This window comes from Oncorhynchus clarkii, chromosome 25 (genome assembly GCF_045791955.1).
Source record: "Oncorhynchus clarkii lewisi isolate Uvic-CL-2024 chromosome 25, UVic_Ocla_1.0, whole genome shotgun sequence".
Classification (NCBI taxonomy): domain Eukaryota; kingdom Metazoa; phylum Chordata; class Actinopteri; order Salmoniformes; family Salmonidae; genus Oncorhynchus; species Oncorhynchus clarkii.
In genome coordinates, this window is record NC_092171.1 from 7,249,622 (window position 1) to 7,265,915 (window position 16,294).

Here is a 16,294-nt window from a genome sequence, read left to right on the forward strand (position 1 = left end):
CTAGTAACTGTGCGGAGTGTCTATGACTATTTTCTACCTGTGGTGAAATTATGAAGTATACAAAGGAGACAGTTTAATCCCATAGAGGCCTTTATTCATTGTTCTTCCCGTTGGGTTGTTGTCGTTATGGTTGGGTGGTATCCAGATTTTTATACCGTTGCTGGACCATACCGGGGTGTAAGTATTACCAAATGTGCACACAAGGGGCACTATTTCTTTTTTTACCGCACAAAACAATTTAGGCAACGGAGATCTTGATCCAGGAAGGGATTGAAAGTCTTTTGAGAAGCTTGATCTTGACATCTAGCCACTTAGCTAGCATGTTAGCAAACCAAATGCACAGCTGGAGCCCTGAGATGGATATCATTTATTTGACACAGATTTCTTCTACTTAGTTATAAGCAGTGAAGTAGCATGTGCCACCTGCGTGGTGGGGGAGCCCCCAACATCATTTTTGTATCATATTTTTTTGCGGTATTGAAAGTCATACTGTCTGTATTTCGAAATACCCCGGTTTATGGTATATCTCCCAAGCCTAGTTGCCATGGTAAAGGGCATAGACTGTATTTGAGTAAAGAGACTGTATGAATGTGATATGACACAGCATATCTCCCAGTGGTAGAGGCTAAAGTGGCTATATCCCAACATATATTGTAATCAGCTATATTTAAAGATGGCTCTGACAGTAATGTGTCAATCAAGCTGTCTCTGTGTGCGTATCCCAGACACATTTATGAGGTTGTCTGTCTCTGTGGACTCGTGTAGCAGGTAAGCTGAAACCTTGAGTCCTCTCCTCCTCACTCTCTGTATGGTTCCACCCCTTTCCTCAGTTTATTTCCATGGGTTTATTACTGTATGTGTCATTAAATACCGCTGCATTATGGGCCAAGAGGGGGAGGGGGGTGAGGCTTCCGTCTCTGCTCTGTCGCAGCGGCAGAGCTACGCCAGCCAGTGTGACGTCTGTTCCCCATTCACCACCGACAGCATTACATTACTCCGCCTCTGTTTCTCTCCCTCTTCTTATCTTCCTCCCGCTCTTTCTACTGCATCTATCTAGCACTTTTTTCTCTAATTTTCCTCTCCGCCTACCTTTCCCCATCTCTCTTTTATTTCTCTCCCTCCCACTCTTATCTTCCTCCCTCTTTCTCTCCATCTCCCCCTCTCTCTCTCACTCTCCTCTAGCCTGTGATGATGATGAGTGCAAGAGAGTGCTGCATTCCTGCTGCAGTGTTCCGGTCTGGCAAAGCCCTGTTCAGCATTCTGTGGGCTAGCTCCCCACCGCGTTGTAGCTCACTCGCTCTCTCACATGCTGTCTCGCATGCTGTCCCCCCCCCCCCCCTCACCACCACACTTAGTTACTCACCCCTCTCTCTCTCGGCCTCTCGCACAAGAGATGCAGTGAATCTGATGCGCCCACAGTGCCACCTTGCAGCCGCAGCGGGTATCTGATGCCAACACTCTGGCTGCCAGGCTGTGCCAACCGGGGAGGGCTGGCACCCAGACAGATTGACAAAAGGCAGCGACGGAGAAAGGGAGGAAGAGGGTATATGTTAATCAACCTAAAAAATATTTTATTTGTCACGTGCTGAATACAACAGCTGAATACAACCTTACTGTGAAGTGCTTACTTACATGCCCTTAACCAACAGTGCAGTTCAAGAAATAGGGTTAAAAAAAGATTTACTAAATAAACTAAAGTAAAAAATGTTAATAAAAGTAACACAGTAAAATAACAATACCGAGGCTATATAGAGGGGGTACTGGTACCGAGTCGATGTGCGAGGGTACAGGTTAGTCGTACATGTAGGTAGGGGTAAAGTGACTATGCATAGATAATAAACAAGTAGCAGCAGTGTAAAAACAAAGGGGGGGGTCAATATAAATAGTCTGGTTGCCCTTTGGTTAATTGTTCAGCAGTCTTATGGCTTGGGGGTAGAAGCAGTTAAGGAGCCTTTTGGACCTAGACGTGGGGCTCCAGTACCGCTTGCCGTGCAGTAGCAGAGTGAACAGTCTATGACTTGGGGGACTGTAGTCTTTGACAATTTTTGGGGGTCTTCCTCTGACCCCTATAGATTTTATGGACACAGTATACATTAGTTATCTTGTTTTTAGTCCCACCCTTCAGCTCCACTCAACCCCTCCCATCTATCTCTTATTTCTATATGACATGTAAAGTGCATTCGGAAAGTATTCAGACCCCTTGACTTTTTCCACATTTTGTTACGTTACAGCCTTATTCTAAAATCGATTAAATCGTTGTTTTTCCTCATCAATCTACACACAATAAATTGCAAATTTATAAAATATAAAACATTTAAATACCCATTTACATAAGTATTCAGACCCTTTACTCAGTACTTTGTTGAAGCACCTTTGGCAGCGATTACTGCCTCGTGTTTTCTTGGGTATGACACTTCAAGCTTGGGACACCTGTATTTGGGGAGTTTCTCCCATTCTTCTCTGCAGAATCTCTTGAGCTCTGTCAGGTTGGATGAGGAACATTGCTGCACAGCTATTTTCAGGTCTCTCCAGAGATGTTCGATCAGGTTCAAGTCTTGTCTTGGCTGTCTGAGGTCTGCCCCAGTCTGAGGTCTGAGCGCTTTGGAGCAGGTTTTTATCAAGGAGCTTGCTCTACTTTGCTCCGTTCATCTTTGTCTTGATCCTAACTAGTCTCCAGTCCCCAACTAGTCTCCCATGATGCTGCCACCACCATGCTTCACCGTAGGGATGGTGCAAGTTTTCCGTCAGACATGACGCTTTGCTTTCAGGCCAAAGATGTCAAACTTAGTTTCATCAGACCAAAGAATCTTCTTTCTCATGGTCTAAGAGTTCTTTTTTTTACATCAAGATTGTATTATTTCAATTCATATGTTTCATACAATACATTTATGGAGATATCATTTTTTTATCCCCCCCATAGTAAATCTACTGAACAATACATCATAGTCTCAGAAATAGGCTCAAATTATTGATACACATTCATGGATGTAAAGGCCTGTTGGTTAAGAGTTCAGAAATGTCCGCTGCTTCTTTTTTTCCATGTGTCCAGAGTGGACACCTTGGCCCCTGTGGGATCCTGGCCCGTGGAGAGCTCCATAAGTACAATTTCCTTAAATGCGAGCAGCCATTGTTGCAATGGTTAACCGACAATCGTTTTCTTAGCTGCTGTGGTTCTTGACAACCACACTCTCCGTTGGTGTGTTCTGACAAGCCCAAGTCAGTCATCACAAAGCAACATCACTATAGGATCTAATGGCAATATTTTATCTATAAGTACAGAGTTGACATTGTTGACTTTCCCCCAGAATCCAACCACCTCCTGGCATTTCCGCAGCACATCCTGAAAAGTACCAACACACTGAAAAGTACCAAGGTCCCCTGTGGTGCAGAACTCACATAATGGCAATGGACTAATACCCATGTGATGCCTTTTTTGAGGTGTTAGATGGGTTCTATGGCATATTTTGTAATTAATGAATTAGTTATTGGGGTTTCCAGATGATCCTAATGTATTTTTTCGATACTGTCTCCCATTATTTGTCTGTCAGCAAGTGTAAAATCCTTTTCCCATACAGTGGATAAAGTTAATGGTTTTTGTGCTGCTAGAATTGACTGTAGATATCAAAATCAACTCCCTCTGAGGGCCGTCTGTTCGTTATAAGTTTTATCAATGGGCGTACTGCTTATTCTGCTCCCCGGGGGAACCCATAGGCTTGCATGGATAGGCAGAGTTGAAGGTAAAGACTAAATGAGGAACCTGGGACATTAAAACACTGGCGGATTTCACATTCACATTGAATATGTCTTTGAAAGTATAAATACCTTTCTTAGACCAAGAATCTGATATAACGGGTTTCTCACACACTAAGAATTATTTTAGGCCATATTGGAGAGTATGAATTCCATTGAAGTAGTTTTCCACACGTTTACTGAGTATGCTATAATGGGTCCAAACAATAATGCAAATATTTTTAGGAGTCAATCCAGAAAAGAATGAATATTGTAATCTAATGGATGAAACGATTGACTCTTCTATAGCACGCCCAGGAACAGAAGCCTCTGGGTTTAACCAGGTCTTCAGGAAGTTCATCTGGAATGATAGGTGATACAAGTTTAGATTTAGTCCACGTGATACTTTTGTTCTCTGTGGTGTTGCATATTTAATCTGTGGTCTCTTTCTCCCCCAAATTAACTTCTTTATGACGGAGTCAAGTTTAGACCAATTGTCTATAGGAGGAGACGGTGGTAACATGGAACTCATAAAATTGATACGAGGGAGGACATTCATTTGAATAATTGAGATTCTAGGATGCAAAGAAGAGGCCATAGCGGACCATCTTTTTATGTCTTTTAGGATATATTTTGAAAGTTTTCTAAGTAGTTCTTCCTGCAAGTAGTGTGATTAGAGGGGGATATAGTAATGCCTAAGTATATATTTGTTTCTTCATTGAGATCATGGGTGGTAGTTGCATGCTTCTCATATATCTGAGTTAAGAAGTAGTAGAGCTGATTTTGTTTTCACATGGTCTGAGAGTCCTTTAGGTGCCTTTTGGAAAATTCAAAGCAGGCTGTTGTGCCTTTTACTGAGGAGTGGCTTCCGTCAGACCACTCTACCATAAAAGACTGATTGGCGGAGTGCTGCAAAGATGGTTGTCCTTCTGGAAGGTTCTCCCATCTCCACAGAGGAACTCTGGAGCTGTGTCAGAATGATCATCGGGTTCTTGGTCACCTCCCTGACCAATGCCCTTCTCCCCTGAATGCTCAGTTTGGCCCAGGCGGCCAGTTCTAGGAAGAGTTTTGGTGGTTCCAAACTTCTTCCATATAAGAATGATGGAGGCCACTGTGTTCTTGGCGACCTGCAATGGTGCAGACATGCTTTGGTACCCTTCCTCAGATCTGTGCCTCGACACAATCCTGTCATGGAGCTCTACGAACAATTTCTTTGACCTCATTGCTTTGTTTTTGCTCTGACATGTACTGTCAACTGGGGGACCTTATATAGACAGGGGTGTGCCATTCCAAATCATGTCCAATCAATTGAATTTACCACAGGTGGACTCCAAGTTATAGAAACATCTCAAGGATGATCAATGGAAGCATTCGAGTCTCATAGCAAAGGTTCTGAGTACTTATGTACATTTTGCAAAGATATCTCAACCGGTTTTTGCTTTGTCATGTTGGGGTATTGTGTGTAGAATAATTTCATCAATTTTGTAATAAGGCTGTAACATTACAATGTGGAAAAAGTCAAGGGGTCTGAATACTTTCCGAATGCACTGTACATGTCATATAGAAATAAGAGATAGATGGGAGGGGTTGAGTGGAGCTGAAGGGTGGGACTAAAAACAAGATAACTAATGTATACGGTGTCCATAAAATCTATATAGGTTCAGAACTTTTTGTGAAACAGTGCAGTTAGAAATACACTACCGTTCAAAAGTTTGGGGTCATTTAGAAATGTCCTTGTTTTTGAAATAAAACACATTGTTTGTCCATTTAAAATAACATCAAATTGATCAGAAATACAGTGTAGACATTGTAATGTTGTAAATGACTATTGTAGCTGGAAACGGCAGATTTTTTAAAATGGGATATCTGCATAGGCGTACAGAGGCCCATTATCAGCAACCATCACTCCTGTGTTCCAATGGCACGTTGTGTCAGCTAATCTAAGTTTATAATTTTAAAAGGCTAATTGATCATTAGAAAACCCTTTTGCAATTATGTTAGCACAGCTGAAAACTGTTGTTCTGATTAAAGAAGCAATAAAACTAGCCTTTAGACTAGTTGAGTAGCTGGAGCATCAGCATTTGTGGGTTCGATAACAGGCTCAAAATGGCCAGAAACAAAGAACTTTCTTCTGAAACTCGTTAAGTCTATTATTTTTCTAAGAAATGAAGGCTATTCCATGCAAGAAATTGCCAAGAAACTGAAGATCTCGTACAACATTGTGTACTAATCCCTTCACAGAACAGCGCAAACTGTCTCTAACCAGAATAGAAAGAGGTGTGGGAGGCCCCGGTGCACAAATGAGCAAGAGCACAAGTGCATTAGTGTCTAGTTTGAGAAACAGACACCTCGCAAGTCCTCAACTGGCAGCTTCATTAAATAGTACCTGCAAACACCGGTCTCAACGTCAACAGACAAGAGGCAGAGTCGCAAAGAGAAAGGGAATACTTATTTACTCAAAACATTTAAGCTTTTAATTTCAGAAAACACAATTCCACTTTGGCATTATGGGGTATTGCCTGTAGGACAGTGACACAAAATCTCAATTTAATCAATGTTCTAGTCAGGCTGTAACACAAAAAAATGTGGAAAAAGTCAAGCTAGTGTGAATACTATCTTCTTTCTAATGTTATCAACTTAATTTCTCAACTCTTAATGCTGAGGAAGTTCTACTCATTGGAGCCAATTAAACTTACTGGAGTATCTGACATATGCTTTGAAAAAGCACCTGCAAATAGGCTACCGGTGCGACAAGTGCCGCTGGCTGCTGGTAAGCTTTCTTCACTTGGACATACATGTTTGGCTAACCTTTTTGTTTTAACCAGCTAAACAGATGCTCTTAGCGAAAATGTGTTTGGAGTTTCCTTTCAAGCTAATAGCCTTAGTTTACACGTCCTCTCCCAATTATAATGTGGGGAGGTCAAAATAATGAAAAACGGTATCTACCAAATCTATTCATTTTAAAATGTTGATTACTTCTCCATGCCATTATCATTCACCTGATGATGATAAAAGATGCTCAATAAGAAATCCACACCAATTAAAAACAAACAACTCCATATCTAATTAAGACTAAATGGTATTCAGTATCCAGCATGTGCATTTGCTGGTTTGCCTGGGAGTGAAAAGGTGGAAAGCCCCTGTATTAGAATGTCCTCTCACTGTCCTTGATGGTTATAATGCTGTATTGTATTGTCCCTGCCTTGTGTTGTGCTGTAACCTTGAGCTGGTATAACGATTTGAGCCTCAGTGCCAGTGTGCCCTCCCTGTAACAAAGTGTGATGCTGACAGGCACATCTTTTATGGCTGGTGGTGGTAGTGCCTGTGGAGGCTGATAGCAGAAATAGTGGGATGGTGGGGGGGGGGGGGGGGGGGGGGGGGGGGGTTGATGTTTGGAGGAGGTTGAGATTTCTGTGGTGGTTGGTGCTCACTGAAGTCCAACACAACTCTTAAAAAAAAAAAAAATTGAAACATTTTTTTTATGTGTCCTAGTGTGTGTGTGTCGACGTATGGAAGCAGTCAATTAAGTGTCAGGAGACTTGGTGGTTCGTAAAGACTCACATCCATCATTGTGGGTCACCTAACTGATTAGCCCTCATCTCCTCTCTGGCCTAGTGGGAGAGGGGGAGGAGAGATTGGGGGATGGTAGGCGGAGGTAGAATCATAATGAGGTTGTTCTCGCTGTCCTTGAACGTGGATGGTAGTCAATAGAGGAGAGCAGAGATGATTCAGCTGCCTTGGATATAGAAAAGCAGTGAAACCGCTCACCATTTTTTTGGAATTTATTTATTTGACAAGGGTAGTGGACATTTAATCAACAACATTTCAGTCTTCACATCAATTTAAATGTGCTGGATACTGAATACCATTTAGTCTTAATTAGATATTGAGTTATGTTTGTTTTTAATTGGTGTGGATTTCTTATTGCGCATTTTTATTCAAATGGCTTTATGCTGTAAGAGAAGTGGTTAATTTTCAAGCTGTGTGTGTCTCTAGTCTAATGGTAAATGAGTAGAGACCTTGGTTGTGTTGGTACAAGTTTGAATGTACACCACAGTTTGGAATTCAGTGTGTGTATTTATGCGTGTCAATGGTTGTTGGTTGTCAGACAGTCTGTGGGGGGTAGAAACTAAGTTATTGTTCTTTCAGTGAGTGAGCTCCCAATGTCCCTTCCTCTGTAAACCGTGTATTTGCTGCCGGCCAAAGTAAACAGTAGGTTGCCAGTCAGTGGCACAGAGTGGGAATTTCTCTCTTTTCTCGCTGACTCTCTCGTGTGTGTGTGTGTGTGTGTGTGTGTGTGTGTGTGTGTGTGTGTGTGTGTCACTTTCTCCTTTATCTCTCATTTTCTCATCCATCTCTCTGGCCTTGAGTACGGACTCCAATCACCACCTCTCTTGTCGACTAATTTAAGTGCTCCTCCTAGTTACAGCGTGTTCAAGCACCATAATGTTGCCATGTTCAGCAAACATCAGTTATCAGCACCACACAAGGTGACACATGTTGCATTCCTGCCTGAGCACGTCATAGGCAGCCAATCTGCCATTAGTCTCCATTAGAGCTCCAGTAGAGAGGCTCTTACCTAACTGTGATGTGAACAGTGTACACTAATTAAGTCTGTTTGAGCAAACCCATCCAGGGCCCTGTTTATTTGGTCACCAATGTAGCAAAACGTTTTGAAACGGAGAATGAAAATGAACTTTTCCGTCCCGGTTAAAAAATATGGTTTTAACCTGATCACTGCTGCGTGAGAGGCTTTCGCTCTATTGCTGCAGCTGCCTGCAGAGGTTGTAGTCGGCGGTGTGTAGCGATCAGACTACGGGAGAGAGAAGGATGCAAAGGCAACACGGCTACAGCCATTTAGCTAGCTAGCTTGTTGTAGCCTACTTCTTTTCATTTCACAAACTTTTAAGTCCATCTTGCATTGCATTGCATTAGTGAACTCTCACTATACTTGCTGTACATTGAGGCTCTTTGCCGCTTTGCTTGGCCAACATAAACAACAAACTGCACACAGGAAGGCTACTGGTCTTTTTATGGGGCGCACCGTGCACATCATAAAAACGTTTGTTTTATTCAATTAATAATTTGAAATGTTATGGTATATCCTTGTCTGTAACAATGTCAAATGGATATTTTGATTTAATTTAGAAAAAGCTTTTTCTGTGTTGAAATCTGGTTAAAAAGGCCTATATTAGGCTATAATTGTTTGGTCTGTCAAAAATGTATGCTCACAAGTATTCGTATACTAATGTCCGTTTTAAATATTTGAATAACAGTGCACATCCCTAGTTACGTGTTGGTGGTATTGAGGGTTATTGAGGCTGTGTATGTACGATATGTGTTCATTGAACCTGTCGAGTGTGTGCATGCGCTCCCGTGTGCGTGTGTGTGCTAGAGACCATGTCAGTTAGCATGTGTGTTCATGAGCGATCATGTAAGTATGTACAGTATGTTCCTAGCACCTGTACGGTGTGCTCATACAAGTAGCATTATGTGAGCGATGCAGGGTCAGGCCTCTCAATAACGACCATACTCTCTCTCTCCCTCTCTTCCCGTCTGTTCCCACTTAGCGATTCTGCCTGTTGCGTAAGCTCCTCTCTCTCTCTCCCTCTCCTTTAACTGCCCAAGGCTGCTTGCTTCTGATGACGTCATTACTTACTGAAGGGGAGGGTGTGTTTAGTGCTGAACTCACAATGGCTGGTACACTTCCTCTACCTGCTAGTTTCACAACATGACTTCCCTCTGCTCAACATTCCTACATTCCCAACACTTCCTTAATTAAAAGCTATCTTTCTTACTCACGTTCATCATCCCCATTTTGTTACAACAGCTACACACACACACAAATGTGCCCATCTCGAATGTGGGCCTATGAATCATTAATAACTATAACATTAATAATCATCACACTTCACACTTTTTGTGATCAATGTCTGTCTGCAGGGATGCAAACTAGTCACCTTTTGGGGAAATTCACAGTTTTTAATCCAAAATAAGTAAACTACGTGATTCGTGTAGATCCGTTCACATAACAGAATGCAGCATGCGACTGAAGATAGAAGAGACAACCTACTTGCTAGTTATGGCATCATTGCGCGCTCTGAAAGACAGCAGAGAGTGGAAAGGCAGTTTGCCAGTTACAACACTAGCGCATCCCCGACAACGAAGAGGTAGGTGAGAAGGTGATGAAGCATACTTCATGAGCTGTAACCGCAAAACAACTGGCATTTGGAAAGTTTGAGGTGAGGGAGCAAGTGTGGTGGAAGAAGAATTGTTAGCATTGTGAAAATTTGCTAAATTAATGTTTCAACATCAGATAAGGTAACGTTAGCTCGAGAAACCAATTAGCTAAAATATTAACTGGTATACGACTCCTTGCCGTTCCTCAAGCTATAAGACGCACACACACATACACACACACACACACACACACACACACACACACACACACACAGTCTTGATGCCTAGTCAACATGTCTGTCTGTGACTCCAATGTGACCTGGGGACAAGGGCCTAAGAGGCATGTGGAGTCTCCGTGTCAGTGTCGTTCACTGGCCTTTCGACCCCAGACTGTATCACGGAGTTGTAGAGTTGGGAAATGGCTCAAGAGACCCTGGCGCCATGTCATCTCCGAGCACTGTAAATAAGTCTCCTCTTGTATTTAGATTTAAGTGGGTACCATCACAGACCCTTGATGCATCCCAAATTAAACCCACTATTTCATAAGTACCTATGTCCTAACCCACTCACTATTTAACTGTTTACAATGTTTATGACACTTAAGGGCCGACGCTCCACTCACACCAGTCGCTGTTTGTTTTGCTGCCCAGTTCCCTCGAACAGTTCGTTTTTCGAGTGTTTAGGCCGACATTCCAGACGTAGTTAAAGTATGGAGGGACAAATATTTTGATTGGGAGCTGAGAGGCCATGAGGGGAAACGGCAGCCATTGTTGCATCACTGTCCCCGTGAGGTAGCAGTAAAAACATCCCATTGGAGACTGCGACCACGAAGGCTCTTAAGAACCGCAGTCGCCCTCAGATGCACACAAGCTGCTGCAACTGGTGTGCCAAAAGGAGGAGCGGCCAGTCGTGTCAGTGCTATTCATGTGGTACTCACGTCCACCCACTCTCCGCTTGATCAAGTTGTCTGTGTCCTGAGCTTCCCCAGATTTCCATATCTCTTCCTCTATGGTCTGCTATTGCAAGAGGGCTATCTAGCAAAGGGCAAATGTTTTGGTGCTTTCTTTTGATGGAGACATGCGCTAATATTGCTGCTGTTCGGCTGCCAGCCAGGCTCCTAGGGGCTCTGAGTCATATTGGTACTGTTTAAAGTCATGTCCTTGATCCGGTCGTACATTTTGGAGAGCCAGAACCATCTCTCACTTGAAAGCTGACAGGGCTTATGTTGTAAATTGCACTCTGTTTATATCCCTCTCTCTTTCAGTGTTAATTTTGGCAGCTATTTTAGATTTAGTCTTAAAATATATTTTAGTTTTCACATTTCGATTTAATTTCCTCCTTCATTAGTTTTAGTTATTAGATAGTTTTAGTTGTCAGTCGAGGGTTTGTCTTAAACAAAATTAGGACGTTAAATCCCTAACCAAAAAAACAAAACTACCACTAACAGGTCACCATCAATGGAAAAATAAAAAAGTAACAAATAATTAACGCAACAATGCTGCAAGGTTAGTAGGAGAATATGCATCTTTCAAATGATTTGCCACCGGTATAAATCGCTCCGCACATCATCGTTGGAAAAATGGAAGAGAAAGGCAACCGCCTGCTTTGTGAGTCTGCTGCTTCACTGTGCTTTTAGCTGACCCAACGTTACAATGTAGTGGTTGGTGCTTTGGAAACATGCTGAAGTACAGACTGACTGCTGGGAACATGTCTACAACTTCATCAGCAAGTTGTCAAACTATTGTAAATAAGTGACAAGCTACACTGTTTATCAGTGCCGTGCCCAACATCCCTAGCTAGCTAGCTAGCTAGCTAGCTAAAATTCCATATCTGTGTTTGTCAGTGAAGCTATGCTAGCAGCAGGCACTCTACAACAAGCTAAGTCAATCAACAGCAAGTGGCCACACAATAAAGGGCTAAGCAGCCAAGTGTTCAGTTTGCGATTCAGCCTATGACTGGAGTAGATAGAACTTCATTGCCCCCTAGCGGTCATACACAATAGGACCTCCATATTCTGCATTGTGGAATTTCATGAATTTAGTTTGAATGTTAAGAAAAATTTCACTTTGTCACATCCCTAATTTAGTCACATATTCATTGCATTTTTTGGGGCGGATTAAATAATTAATATTTACCTTTTAACTTCCATCGTGTACAAAGATAGCCTTGTCCAACTAGACCGACTATCCCCGTGTATACCTTAGCTGGCATCGTTGATATTGTGGCAGATTTTAACCAATGTAAGTCCTAATTAACCATGTAGACTATATAGCCTTGGCTAGCGGTTAAATAATTTACAGCTGATTTTTCTCCCCATCGTAAGCATTGGAAGGGGGTAAAAAACCATTGATTTCCTTGAAAGGGGGATCTGAGCATTCCAACAAATCCTTAAGTATTACTGTACTCCTAATATTCAGCAAATAGCATTAGAAATATGAAGGCAAAGATTATCAAATACAAGTGTCCTGGCTGTACATCGGTTCAAAAGAGGCACGAGTGATTGAAGTTTGTGTGTGTGGGAGCAGCCCACACAACTGTAAGATGTTATCGGCCAATGACAGGATTGCATTAAATATTCTGCATGCTTATGATTGGACAACATTGATGAAAAGGAACTTCATATGAAATTGACTGTCCATTAGTCTTACATGGAATTCTCGTCTGGTTGCTTTTTTTGTCAACTAAAATGATAATTTGTAATAGTTTGTTTTCTTTCCGGGTGTCTCGTTATCGTCAATAGTTTGTTAGGAAAATGTTTTTGGACAAAATCTTACTCTTTTGCCTTCTTTCAATACTTTCTCTCTTACCTCATGCTTTTAAGGCTTCTGCATGCTAGTTTAGTTTTGCTCCTAGCAGAACACGGTTAGGTGATGTGAACATCTGTGCCTCGCAAACTCCATAACACCTTTGCTTGGAAATACGAGAAAAAAAGCGGCAATAGTACTGTTTGTCCCCCTTGAGGCGCCGTAGCAAGTATATACTTCCTCAAAATAGTCAGAATTAATCTGATGACTCAAATCTTTAATACATTTTGACATTTTTGCCGAGGAGGATTTATTTAATCCATTTTAGATTAAGGCTGTAACATAACAAAATGTGGAAAAAGTCAAGGGGTCTGAATACTTTCCGAAGGCACATTGTATCTAAGATGTTTGATGCAGTATTTCTCAATTGAAAAAATTTGCATGAAAACAATTTGTCTCTGTCATTCAAACATTTAATTTGAAGAATCCTTACGGTTGACCAAAAACACACGAAGGGGCGTAGACTTCGACTACCAAACTTTGCCTTGCCTCAGGAAAAAAATGTTGTGTAACGGATGTGAAATGGCTAGCTAGTTAGCATTGCTGCGCGTTAATAGCATTTCAATCGGTGACCTCACTCGCTTTGAGACCTTGAAGTAGTGGTTCCCCTTGCTCTGCAAGGGCCGCGGCTTTTGTGGAGCGATGGGTAACGATGCTTCGTGGGTGACTGTTGTTGATGTGTGCAGAGGGTCCCTGGTTCGCGCCCGGGTAAAAGTTATACTGTTACATGTACATGAACAGCCGAAACAAACAAAAACATCACAAAATGTCGTAATATTGTATGTGCACAAACTGTTTCGGATGGGAAGCATGTGAACGCCTGTACTCTCTATCCTCCCTGCCCATATCTCTGTGAGTGATATGCTGTTGGCTGGTGGAAGCAGGGCCTGGTTGTATCTGTGCCAGGGCCTTACCACCCACAGCAGGGAGGCTGCATACCCAGGTTGATTGGGGACCCAGAAAAGGTCTGGGTTGCTGGGGTGGTATTGAAGAGGAGATGGAAAGGGAATGATGGCAAACAGTTTGATCATTATAACCTTGTAAGGTGTTAATCCAGACTGTTTTTGTGTCTAGTGAATAGAACTTTGAAGGAGCTAAGTCAAACAACACAAGACCACTGCAGAACGTTGTTGTCCTGTCTCAGTATGTGTCTCTGTCACCCGCTCTCACCTCTCTTTTGATTTGACAAATTCTTCTTCACAGACACACACACTGAGTCAAACATGCAGACTCACACACACATCAGTGCATGTGCACAAACACTTTTGAGACCAATGCAGACATTCGGACGCGCGCGCGCACACAGGGAGCTAGATGGTTGAAAACAGGCCACCTGGGTCCATGGAGACAGTCACCCACACCCAGGCAGATTATAGTGCACGTGCTGGGCATAACTACTCTGATTAGACTGGCCTCTTTCTCTCCTTCTGGTACCATGCAAATATTTATCCAATAATCTCCCTTTCCCTCTTTTCTTTGGAAGGACAGCCGTTTCGGCTTTGTGACTCAAAACAAAACACTCCCTGAATAGCAAAACCTGAAGTAAAGAGGCCAGCTTGTTCTTCTTAGAAAACCCCAATGTATTCAGACAACTTCGAACGACTCCAAATCCAAAACCAGACTACATTGAATGGTTGCGTTTCAAGAATGCCGCACACACTGAATGGGAGATTTGGAAAGAGATTGGGGGGGGAAGAAATAATGATTTACTATTGAATAAGCCTTGAAGGCATTAGTTTAATATGTGTGTTTGCCATTGTCTATTTTATATTTTATTCAGCATTGGTTTATGAAAATGTGAAAGTAGTTACTTTGTTTGTATGTTGTTTTGTGAAAGGGCACAGGCAACACGGAAGAGTTGTTATTGATGTCCTCGCAGAGAAGCGGCATCATCTTTAGTCGACATGTCACTATGGTCAAAACAGATGTACTTGAGCGTAAACAACTCTTATTTGTCTATGAAGGAGGACATTTCATTACTCATACTGTATACAGTCATTTCACGAGGAGAAAAGATCAAATGTATTTTTTTGTCCCATTTCAGTTGTAATTCATGAACAGTTAGTCCTGAACCACAATTCTATTGAAACATCAAACTTACTTTCATTAAAAAATTTTAAAAATTTAAAAAAATTAAACTGCAAGAAAAAAGAGACACGACAGCACAAGAAACGACAAACCGAACATTATGGGATGGTTTTCTCTTTCTTGGAAGAACAAAAAAATGCAGCACAAGCATCAGGTTTCAACCATCTTGTTGCTTTCACTGGCCTGCCAGTATCCAGCAGCGTAGCTGGGGACAGCCAAGAGTCCCATACTTCCAGGCCTCGGTGTCTTAGCTACTATCACACCACAAACAGACACACACAGACAGACCGACCATGTGAAGATGAGGTTGAGGCCATTGTCATTGGCTACGGGCACCGAGCCGTCGGTTATTAACAAATGTTTGAGGAACATGAACCCAAGGCTAGACTTCCAAAGTAAAGTCAAGTGCAAGGGAAAGTTCTCTATATTTTTTATTTTTTTTCTCTCCCTCCCTCTTTCATGGAGGGAACAGAATGTACTGGGAGCTGCAGGCAGGAAGAGAGTGGCTAAGGCCCTAATGATATGGTGCATGATTGTAACCTTGGTGCAGCACAGAACAGCGGCTCACTTCGCTTCTCCAGTGACTGGGAGCGCTTTCACTTCCAAAACGCTTTGGTGTTGTTGGCACCAGTACACGATCTGACCCCTACCTCACTCTTTTCTATCTTTCTACTCCTCACTTTCTCTCTGTCCTTTTCCTTGTCTTTATGACACTGTCTTGCTCCTCCATTTTTTTTGGGGGGGGTCGTGTGTGTGTTTTCTATTTTCCACTTGTTTTATCTCCTTTGTCCTGTTTCCTCGCTTTTGTCCTCTCCGGCTTGTCTTCGCCTCTCTGCTGCCTCTTCCTTGTCAAGTTCGCTGTGAATCTTGTCCTCTGCCACTCTGTAGGTACCGATCCTTACTGAGTCCCACCTCATATAACCCTCTGACCTGGACCCCTTTCAACCAGGGCATTTCAAGGCTTGTATTTTATTTGACCCAGAATGCCCTTTTTCTCTTCCTTTTTGCAGTTGCTCAGTGCCCCCTTTCCCCTTACCTCAATTACATTAGACTAAAACAAAAGGGGGAGCCTGAAAGTTCAGGTGTTCTATTTGAAATATTTCCCTTGTTGTTGAGTACAGTACAGAGGCAACACGAGGTGGGGACATGTTTTTAAGAAGTAAGAATGACTTCAGTCTGTCGATCAATAGCTCCGAGGGCAGTGGTAAGTGTTCTCTTTCTGTCCATCCCTCAGTATCTTGTTTTTCTAACTGCAGTGTTATGGCTGGTTATGAACAGACCTAGTTGTGAGGAATGTGCTCAGGAAAACAGGGGCATTTGTAGCTTCCCCCTTCAGGTTTTTCATAATTGACGAACAAAGCAATGTTCTCTCAGGAATGAAACAGCGTGTTCTATTTGGTCGCCGGTGTAATTGCCTCAGCAGCACCCCCTTCGTCCCACCCCCAACTGCTTCCAAACCTGTTCTTGCCCAATCAACTCCACACCTTTGCCGG

General features: G+C 42.4%; 1 protein-coding gene across 1 annotated transcript in view; it reads left to right on the forward strand.

Annotated features, from left to right (window-relative positions):
- LOC139383971 (leucine zipper protein 1-like) overlaps positions 1-16,294 on the forward strand; it is a 74,322-nt gene that overhangs the window by 27,565 nt on the left and 30,463 nt on the right. The window lies entirely within an intron of this gene.